This window comes from Dromaius novaehollandiae, chromosome 1 (assembly GCF_036370855.1).
Source record: "Dromaius novaehollandiae isolate bDroNov1 chromosome 1, bDroNov1.hap1, whole genome shotgun sequence".
In the NCBI taxonomy this organism is placed as follows: Eukaryota; Metazoa; Chordata; class Aves; order Casuariiformes; family Dromaiidae; genus Dromaius; species Dromaius novaehollandiae.
Window position 1 is genome coordinate 106,132,297 of NC_088098.1, and position 11,741 is coordinate 106,144,037.

Here is an 11,741-nt window from a genome sequence, read left to right on the forward strand (position 1 = left end):
CATATTTAATATTGTGTGTAAAGTCTACATTAAATATAGAGTCTTAATTTTTATTTTGCCATTTGTATAACACTCTTCCCATAATATACAAACGCTTTAAAGACATTAATGACTGTATCTGCACTTCGCAACTCTGAGGTAATTGCAAAACTATTACATAGACCATCTAATTAGCTGCCCATTAGTTTGGGTACCTGGAATTTGTATTTTCAGAGTCCTTTGCACTTTGTGTGCTGAAAACACAGATCCCTTGGGCTTTAGTTGCAGTTGTCTTCTGCAGATTGCATCAAGGTGCCCAAAGTAGGTTTTTGAAAAACAAGTACACAATTTGTGAGCACCTGTGAAAATGTTCAGTTGTAATTGAGTTGTCCAGCATTGCGTAGGCACTTTGCAGGAGAGCCTGGAGCAGAATCCAGTATTGTGAGAGAAGATTCAACTGATTTAACCATGCTACTAGCCTTTCTAACACCATCTTGCTCATAATATAGCTTCCAGCTGCTGCAATGAATGATGCAAAGGATGTAGAGAAAGAAACCTCATTCAGTTGAGTATCATCCAGCCAGTGCATGGAGAACTTATGTAAATATATGATTAAAAGCTGTATCAAAATGTCTATATGAAAACAGAATAATATCACTAGCAGACTGACATAATTAAAGGAAGCATATTTGGGGCTAGATTTTTTTTGATAACATCTTATTTCTGTAGTGTATTTCATCCAGGTGTGTAAATATTTGCATATTTTTTTTTAGGACCTTTCCTCTCAATTTCTTGGATAATTTTTCTGTCTTTCTGATTCATTATTGTTTCCAATAGTGTCTGTCATTCCTGTCTACATTTCTGCTTTTGATTATACTGCTGTTCTTTCTGTTGAAAAAATTGCTTGAAATAGCTGTCTAAAATGTGGTCATTTTGTATATATTTTTCCATAATTTAATCTTCTTCTTGGCAACATATTTGAATCTCTCAGTCATCTACTAAACTACGTCATTTTGATCTCATTTTATATTTGTATTCCTAAGTAACCAGCTTTAGTGATTTGTTATAATCACACACTCTCCTTCCATTTCTTTTACTACCTTTTTGATGTTGGGGGTGGGGGGAACTTATCTTTTTTTTTTTTTTTTTTGTGGTCTTTTTGGTGTTGTGCTTCTAAATTATATTTGCATTTTTAGCTAATTACCATTGCTGCAGTTATTGTATTTTTCCATCTATGTCTATTATCTTACCAAGCAGGACTCTATAAAGTGTTTCTGTTGTACTGTTTTCTTCATGCACTATTTTTTCTCTGTAGTGGTGCCTATTTCAGCTTGATACATGATACAGGTTGAATTATTTCAATCAAAATAGGTATTTTTGTGGTTCATGCCTTTTAGTGAACACCATCCCAAAAAAAGGGCATGCTTTCCTGTGAGAGAAAGAGCTTTTGTCCATTTTATGGACTGAGCATCAAGATTTCCTTGGAAAGAAATAGTGATATATTGAGGACTACATGAGAAATACAAGGAGGAACTTCAGCTAAACTGAAATTCTCTGAAATAGGTGCTTCAAACAGAGAAGTTTTTTCTTTATACTTTTAAATTTCTGAAGTAAATATGTTTGTACTGAAAGCTTGCTGATTGATGTTTCCCAAGATTTCCCAATGAGTTTTTATCATTTAAAACACCAGTATCAAAATTTTAGATTCGTGGGTTGTCTGCTTTGTAAGCACCTCATCTTCCATGGTCAGATGACCCTTGCCATGCCACCACTATCATATTCTCCCCACTGACTTCCCATGATTCCCATGATCCCATGATTGGGTAGTTTGACCAAACTAAATTATTTTCAGAATTGCTAATGCAACTTATATTTAGCTTACTCGTAATTAAACCTACTGTGTAATATTACCCTCTTTAGTAGTGTCTGTCTGAAAGATTCTGCCTGACAAGCTAATGATTTGGACCCAAAAGTAGAAGGCTAACTTATGATCACATATGTGCCCCAGAGGAATTCTGTTACTTGCTTCAGGCACTTTATAAACTATAGTTTAAGAACATACACTTAAATGCGCACCTATTAAGGCTCATTCTTATCTCATTTATGCTGGTATAAATCACACTGAAATTACTAGCGTTACACTGCAGTTACAGCATTGTACTGAGAGCAGAAGCAGACTGATTAAATTCATGTTAATTGACACTAATTGGTGGTAAGGATTTGAAGAGGATAAAGTTTTTAATAAAGCATTAAATAGACAGATGATCTGTCTAAACTGACCAAAGGCGTTTTCTTATTCTAAGAAATGCTGCCGCCTTATTATTCATGTCCTAAAGCTAATTTCCAAACTAAAATCAGCTTGTCATGGAGCCTTAGGGAATCTTGATAGCAAATCTGCTCTTACTGCTAATGTTGCTCTCCCGTGCTCAGATGGACTCTCATGTTGCTTACCTACACCTCCATCATCAGGGCTAAATCAACACAAAACTTCTGTAACTGCTGTCCATTGCTGTTGAATCTGAGTACATTCCGAAGAGAACATTTTTCTTGTCCATATTCCTTCCCTGAACTGCAAATCAGTATTTGCCAGGCTACATTTCCTCACTTGGAAGAACTTTCTGACTTCTCTGTCTTAGGAGTCTTCTAAAAATGATGTCAAACTTTTACTTACATGTTTGAAAATCACTGGCTTTGCTCATAGCACACAGTCTGCTGTGCTTCCTTGCTTAAGTAGATGAAAAAGAGAAGACTGTGGTGAGTGTTACTGAATCATACTGAATTGGTATTCAGCATTTGCATTCTGTGTATATGTAGTGTATATAGCGTTCAAGGAAAGGTGGGGTGCCTGCATATGTGTGCATCTATACATACACACAGACACACACACATATATATGTATGTGCATACTGTATGTATATAGGTGTGTATATATAAATATACATATACATAAACAAAATGCATGTATGTATATATGTTGAATCAGTACCAGTATCTGGTGTTGATGGGTTAATGCATCACTGATAAGTTCCATATAGGAGACATCTATCTAACTGCTTTGTCCAATTAGTGAACGTTAGTAAGAACATGACCATGTCCTTCGTGTGGAAGTTCTTAGGAACTCCTTATTGATATCTGATGAAAATAAAAGATTGAGTTCTGGAAACAATCCACCCAAGTCTTGTAATGCAATGGAGTCAGTATTCCTAATTGCGCAGAGTACAGGCAGCCAGCAGAGGCCAGGCTGCAGCCCACCACAGAGCATGAGGCTCTCATCTCCCTAGCGTAAGCTTGCTGTGATCTGGCCATCCTGGAGAAACATGGGGCTCAGCTGCTCACTCATTACTGCTTGAACCATTGCAATTTAAGGTTAACCTGTGAGGCAATTTTGCCTTTGTTTAGCTTTACTGATGATCTGTCTATACCCTAAGTGTGTACTTGTCAGTATATATTAATGATTTAACCCCTATCCAAAGCCCACTCTTGTCACTGGAACTCTTTCCACAATACGGTATATATAGAACTGCCACCCTAATTATTTAAGGTGTTTTGAAAAGGTTATCTCTACAGCATCTTGCCAGACTAGATGGTTAGAGTACTGAATACTGAAGTAAGTGAATACTTACACTTTGTTCTAAACTGCTGAAAACATTTATTTTCAGCTTAAGCTTAAATTAAAACTCTAGTTTTGCTGATGTAGTATTTAGGATGCAATTAATCATGGATTAAATATTAGATTGCAGTTGCAACAGTTTAAACACTTCGGTCCCTGCTTGCGCCACTTACTAGGAATTTAGATGTGTGTGTACAAATTATACCTGCTCCTTTCATAATTTTTAATAGTTCAGTCTCCCCACTGTTAACCAGTGTGTGCAAATCCATCACTTAACAGAGCTGCTTAGTGCTCTGAGCATTTTTTTCATGCTGGACTTACTGGGTTAATAATGATATTATTTGGACATGTGGAAATCTGGAAATGGCATAAAGAAGGGAAAAAGGAAGGTAATTCAACTTTCTTGCTTATTTATTCTTTGATATTAATATATATCTTATTTTTCTCAATTAGAATCAAATAAATGAGTTCCTGACTAGGAACTTTTAAAACAAAGTTTTTCACAAAGCAAATTTTTACTTTAGTTTGATCACCAGCATGCTTGAAATTTAAATCCCTAAAAAGAAGACTAATAAAGAAACCCTGACACATACATGCATATCTGCAGTGGCACAAATGCATTGCTGTAATAATAAAATTCTACAGCTTTCTTAATGAGTGAACATTCATCATTCTAATTCAACGAGTTATTCTCAGAGGATCCCTTCTAATGGCAACCACAGAAAAGGGGACCTGTAGATAGTGTGTATTTCTTTCTTCACATGCAGTTGCTGACTTCTGAATATTTTACTATTCAGAAATACTGAAGCAGTTTCTCCCTGGTGAGATTTTCAGCTTCATCCTCTGTAAAATCAGTATCAAGCAACCAGGTAGTAAGAAGTCTCAGTAATTTACATGATTATTATGTGCCAAATAATTCTGTACCAAATGTGGGAAACAAAGCTCTGTAAAGGAGGGGAGGTAGGTAATACAGGTTTTTTAAGAGGCATTGGTTCTCTTAGATCTGATACACATAACCTCTCTTGCTATTTTCACCATTGTTTTCTGTATTGTCAGTCTTTCCATGGTTTCTGCACATTTTCCCGTATCATTCATTACCCAGAAAATATATGACACTTAATAGGATCTCATCAGAAACATGATTCTTCAGCTTCTCCATAGACCTCTTCAGGCTGTCAGCAGACTCTATCATGTTAAGGGCAACTTCTTGGTGTCCAGGCAGCTCATCAGACATGAATTTTTGCAAATATGTGAAGAGAAGATTTTGGGCAATGCAGTTCTCAGTTGCAGTTGAGGAACAATAGCATCTCCAGGTACCTGGCTCTGCAGGACATTTGTTGGACAGGGATCCAGTGAGTAAAGCCTTTGAGTAGTAGCACCTCAGGCTAAGGAAATAAATCAGAAATCTAGCACTGTGTCTCTGAAGGGTCCCTTCCTGCATGAAGCTTGAGATATTATTTTCCTGACTACTTGAAAATGGGACAATCTCCATTCACAGGCATGATCGCATTGCTGTGAAGGAGAGCTGGCCTACAGCAAGGATTGGAGACTCTCTAGGAAAGTTCCCAGGCTGCTACCGCAGTCATCCCAGATCAACAGAGCAAGACATTAAAGATGATGTCTTTGAGTGATTCCCTCATAGCATGTTATTTTTTAAAAAAATAATATTTAAAGTGAATGTTTCTTAAGACTCAGAACTAGGAAGTCAGAGTCTCAATCTGTTAAGTGCTGCCAACCATGCTTCCTATTAGTGAAAAGGAATTTAAGAGCAATTAAATCACTTCAATGAAAGGTTTTTATTCACTAGAAAGTATTTGGTTCTGGGTAAGGCCAAAGGCTCTGAAAGGAATTTCCACAGCTTGTTTTCCCTTTTGGCCATAGCATTAAAAGCAGCTCTAGAAAAAGTCAGGGCTATGCAAGTGATTTGGAGTCCGTCCAGATAATACACTAAAAATAGAAATTGGAAAAACACAAAACTTATGTTAGGGACAATCTTGATAGAAGTGATTTAGAGGAAAGTCATTAAAGGGAATATTGATTGCATTTTCCTCTTTTGTTCTCTTTACATAAGAATGATTAAAAAAAAAATGGTAGTTTAACGATTCCTAGCTCATATGTGCTGTAGACTATTTGGTATGGTCCCTTAATCTCTTTGACTGATTTCTGGTCTCTTTTACTAGCTAATCTTTTCAGGTTTTGCTATTATGATCTCTTCTTCACAGAATACACTTTCCTTCAAATCAGGACTTCACCTTCACACCTGCCAGTAATCAAGACCCAAAAGAGAGTAGGGATGATTCACATTTATTTTGTGAATTGGCCCAGACAGCAGGTTGTCTTTCACAGCAACTCTGCAATAACCTCTGATCCCTACAGCATGTTTTATAACAGTTTAGCCTAGATGAAACCGGGCAGGACAGTGGAGTGCTGTAATGCAGCAAGGATTCATTGCCACTGTGAAGCCACAGATGCTGTTGAAGCCCACAAGGATAATTAGATTCAGCACCAGACATATAGGGCATGTCTTCTATATTTAGTTCTGAACTGGAATATACACACATATACACATTCTTTTTCTCCAGGCATTGTTACCAGACACTAATTTCACACTGATTTAAGATTCCTAGACTTCCTTTCTATGTCCATTTTCATTGACTAGAGTGGGAATGGAGGATTCTAATGTCAGAGTGGATATTGTCTGCAGGTGTTTTAAATGCTAAGTATCATTTAGAAGGATTTGTTTTTCTAAGCTCTGTGGATAAGTTTTACAGTTTTCTAGAACAATTATTTTTGGAGTTGAGTTTTGTCCTGCATCTCTAATGCACTTTTATGTATTTATATATTTTGTTAGTCTGTAGAGAAATCTATACTTTTTATAACACAGAAGTTATTTAAAAAGAACACTTTTTGATTAAAATATAAAAGACAGATCTTTATTGGTATAAATAAAGTTCCTGGAGCTATGTGAATTTATAACTCCCATTATTTCCCATTGGATGTACAGGGAAATGTTGAATATGTCTTATTGCATTGTTTGAAAGGTTATTGTGTGGAGAAAGAAGGCTATTGGTAGATGAAAAGTGCTGGATATGGAACTCAGAGTGAGTTAAGTGTTGATGTTATACAGCTCTGCCAATTATCCTTTCTATTTTTTTCTGTTTTCCCCATTTTTTTCACACTGATTTTTTCATCTTTCTAATGATTTTCAGTTGACAGGTGTCTTGTCAAAAACGCACAACAGCCCTAATCAGCTGGGCTGGGAATATCTTGTTTTTGTGAAAGACAGAAGCTTCTGTCATTCAGCTTCAGCTCCCAGGAGTTTCAAACTCAAGGAGACAATGTGAGGTGCTGCAGCCTCTCACACTCACAAGACAGTGAATTCAGCAGTGTCCATACAAAAGCGCCAGCTGCCAGATCTGAGTTCTGGAGTCTGCAAGTACCCTGAGCTGTCCTCTCTCAGAGAGGAACTTAAAAGAAGCTGGTAGCAGGTAGCAACTATTTTCACAGAAAACATTTTTCTTCTTTGAGAGGTATGAGGCCCTCCCAAGCAATGGCAGGAAGACATTTATCCACACCTGCCAAACACAGTGGGCTTTGAATGTCAGGTGTCGCCAGTTATAACTTCACTTTCTCTCTCTCTAGATTGCTTCCTGTACTTAGTATCTCAGTGCCTTTCCCATGAAATTTAATATAGTACCATAGACTGTAATGGATCTCATGGAACCTCCAACTCCTTTCATTGTAGGGTAAGAGCTTTTCCATTCCTCTGTATCATAGTTCTGTTTTTTACTTTCTAATGTGTAATCAGTCTTTTAGAGAGACTTAGGAGAAGTCAGGGATAGATTTGGATTAAGTTGTTTCTAGGTCTGGTTTGGTTTGGGGATTTTGGTGGGATGAGGAAAGGGATCTTATTGATAGTAAACAGAATTTGCAACAGAGACAGGGAGATTTTCCTTTCAAAAAGTATGTTTATGTACCACATTCTGAATTAGAGTTGAAAAATGCAACTGTCATGATTATGAAAAAGGAAAAATTTGTCTGTTACTCCTTTAACCCACAAAGAATTTATTAAATATGAGAAAGCATTACCACACTGTATATGCTGCTCTGTGTTGAAAAACTGATACAGAGGTTTTTATTTTTGGAGCATAACTGTTTTGCAGATTGCATTTTAGAGAAAAGGCCCATGATATTCAAAGTGAACTAGAAGAGTAAATTATTAGAAGAACTGAATCTGTATTATGACAGATAAGGGGCTCCACAGTATACACTTTTGACATGACTATGTGTGTTTAAAGTTCAAATGATCATAAGGTGTATATTAATCCATATTATTCCTGCCTTCGTGCCTGCAATTTAAAAATGTCAAACATGTACCTATTTCTATTGTGGTAAGTACAGGCTTTGAGTAGCTGAATAATAGAACACGGTAACAACAACAAAAAGTCATAAATTTTTTTTTTCCAGAAACATGAAAAAGGTCATGAAAAAGTTGAAAGGTATGTACTGATGGTAGAGTTCTACCTTTGGTGCAATTCCTTCAGTATCAATACTGTTCATCTTATCCTTCCTTCTGCTATTACAGTAGTATATTTATTTTTCAAAATAAATGGGTCCATTAAAGAGGATTAAGCCACCACTGGACAACAAATCGTAGAGCTACAGTGATAGTTCTATTGTCATAACATATTGATTTACTTAGTAAATCTAATGTGCTTAATGTTTTAATGACAATCTCTCATATAGGCCCCTTATGGCAGATCTAAAGGGAAAGCAACAGAAAATATTAGAGATACGTGGTAAGGGTTATATGTTATTCTATATTTTCTGAAGGATTTAGCAGAACAATAAACACAAATACCTATACGTAACTGTACTGCATTCTGTTGTGATACCTTGGATTATTTCTTGCTGCTATGTCTGCTTATCCTGATAAGCAATATGACCAACTGAAAACAATTATATCTGGCCTTATAACTAGCATTTCTGGTCTTCAGAAGTGTTTAAAATGAAAAGGGAAACTCAGAAAATAAGCAAATATGTAGCTCCTGCAAAAAAATGATTTGAAAAATTCTTTGAAATCATTAAAATGTTTTATAGTATCAGAATACAAATTTATTTATATTATACAAAATTTAAAGTAGTTAGGGATACATTTTAAGATAAGTATACAAAAATAAAAAAGCAGCAGAATCAAAAATTTTAAACTATAAAAAAAGTTTCAGCTTTCCCAAGGTAGACTTGTACTGTGAATCTATAGGTTTTTTTATTGGAAAATATTTTCATCATTGAAAGCTATTTTGATTAGCTCTATACAACATTCTGCCTGAACTCTCCAATCTAGTATTGCTTTGAGGACCATTTTGATGAGATTTTGAAATTTGCGGATTATTTTAGTTTGAAAAAGGATTAAAAAAGCATTTAAAAAAAAAAAAGATTTCTCTAACCCCCTTCCCCAAATAAACCCCCCAGGCCTTAGGGTCTGATTCTTATTTAACTCCAGCTTTTGTAATCATGTATAAAAGCACAACTGTTAAATCAGAAAACCAATATTTTACACCAGCTCAACTTTACATTGATATCACTTTGACTATCTCTTTGTGAGGAAAAATCTAAGCTCTAATGAGGTTCAGAGATATAGGGCACTGTCAATCTTATATTGCATGCTCTTCTATTGAGGGTGATGCCATAATTGTGTCTCAATTCTTGAATGTATTTCTGCTTGCCTTTTGTCTCCTGTATCTTGTGTGTGATTCTTCTTTCTGTTGCTGGCTTGATGTGTGATCCACAGTCCACTGAAGTTCATGGAAGCCTTTTCATTGATTCTGATGGCTTTTGTTTTTTGCTTCTGCAAAACTTGCTTTGTTCATTATTCACTTGTACATGTATCACACTGTCGGACAAAGCAGGTAAGTTCAACAGATTCAAAAGCAGAAAGTGTGTATTTAAACAATAAGTATAAATTATAGTAAAAAATTTTGAACCCTTTTCAGATGTTAGACGTAAATTATGAAGAGACTAGGGTAGCAAAGGAAAGTATCCAGAAATCAAGAGAACCCAAGATAAGGCTGTATATGCAAGCCTTTTCATTTGTTTTATAAAGGTAAGTTCTTAAGAATTGAGGCCTGGAAGAAGAAAGTTTGTAATATGTTAGAAAGAATCTGATTTTAGCTTTTGCTTCTAGAGTTTATGTGCAAACTGCCTTGCTTTAGCTTCAGCCCAGCATACAAAAGGATGGTAAAATGACACAGATCTCCTTCCTGAAGTCAGCCCATCAGATGAAGATTCAGCTCATGGAGACAAGTGGAACACCTCACCCTAACTATCTTTACCTAAATCAACTTAAATTATAGCTTCTTTATTGACTGTTGAAGTGAAAAACACTATAGGTAAAAATAAATAAAAGTTTTCCCTGCTGTTGGATGACCACGAGTATCTGCTGGAGAAGTGATTGTTCAACTTGGTATTTTCCTCTTTTTCTGAATGCCCACCCTTCTGCACTAATTTTTATCCTCCTTACTCTTCTGGAAAAGATGTAGATCCCCTCTTCTCTGATATTTAAGGAATAATGTTTATGAATATCTATAATAGCTTATTGGACAGTTCAAGGTCTTTCCTTCTAGTTTTTTTCATAGGGAGATGTAAGACTCACTAGAAGAAAAAGAGCTTGTCCCTCTTATGTGTCAGGGCACTCTCTTACGCCTGTTGTGAGACAGAGCTTTAATGCATGCAAATACACATCCTCTGTGTGTATTTAAAAGATAAAATCTATAGGAAGTATATGACAAACAGGAAGAGATATTGAATTGTTTCTGTTTTACACTAGGCAGCTGGTTTATATATCCATTTAGATGAGCTGAATACATCAATCTGAATTGGAAAGTCGATTTTCTAATATTCCCCTTAACCTTCCCTCTTTAACTATTGGGTTTGATATTTTTCTAAATTAAAAAAAAATAAACTAATGCCATGCACTTGAGAGCACCTCCTATGAAGTGCTGATGTTAAACACATTTAAATCAGAATAGTAATTAGAAATCCTCTACTATCCTGTGGCCTAGAGTACAAAATCAACAAATTCTACCTATACTTAACTTTCGTATTCCTTGCTGCTAATCCTGCCTATGTATTCAGAGTTCATCTATTTTATATGCAAACAGATCTTAGGTTACAAAGCATAAAGTGTGGGTCTAATGCTTTAGCAACTGCAATTTTTAGCAACTGCAGTTTTCAATCTTTTCCCCTACCCCCCATCTTCCTCTTTCCTCTTTTTAATAGAGTAGGCATGCAGCCTTCAGGGGGAAAAAAAAAGAAAGAAAAGAAAAGAAAAGCCCCTGGCTGAACATTCAGAATCCTAGTCATTAATTATAGAAACTTACAGCAGAGCAGTTAAAATGCACCTGTGCCACACATGTGGCCTTGGTCTACTAAGTATTTTTTTAAACAATTACAGAGTTAATTCTTAACAAGACAACAGACATCTGGTCCACTCCAAACAAAGGATCATAGTCTGCTTTAATCTGGCAGTTTTCTATCTAATCCATTATGCTATATTTGGAAGTCACCTAAACCTGTTGCTTCAGGAAAAGCCAGATGATCTCTAGTGTGTTGTGGCAGATGAACAACTCTACTCCCTGCTTTTCCTAAGATTCTATCAGAAAATTAATTTGCACTGTGACTTACATAATAATTAGAACTGGTTGAACTATGCTTTCAAGAAATGTTGACCTTTTTAATATTGGTGATTAATTTCTAAGAGTTACTCATTTTTGAAAATGTGGTTGCTATTAATAATGGTTTGAACATCATACTTGGACAAACTTCAGCTTATGGGTTGCTCATATATTGTGTAGGCATTTGCTGTTAATTTTAATCATGACTTGATTGCTGTTTCCATACACAGCTGGGCTTAAAGTAGTTTTAGGAATGGGAGAGATGGTACAATCAAACATCTGTATCTTTCAGTTGCCTTGAAAGTGCTGTGGTATTAGAGCTGGGCAGGTACTCTGAAGGCCTTCAGCACTGTTAGACCTGTCTGGGTGGGAATACTGAACCAGTGTTACCCAGTAAGATTGATTTTTAAAATGTTCCTTCCAAAAAAGGAATTTCCTCATGCACAATTATTTTGCTTCTTTCTTTTCCTTTTCATAAA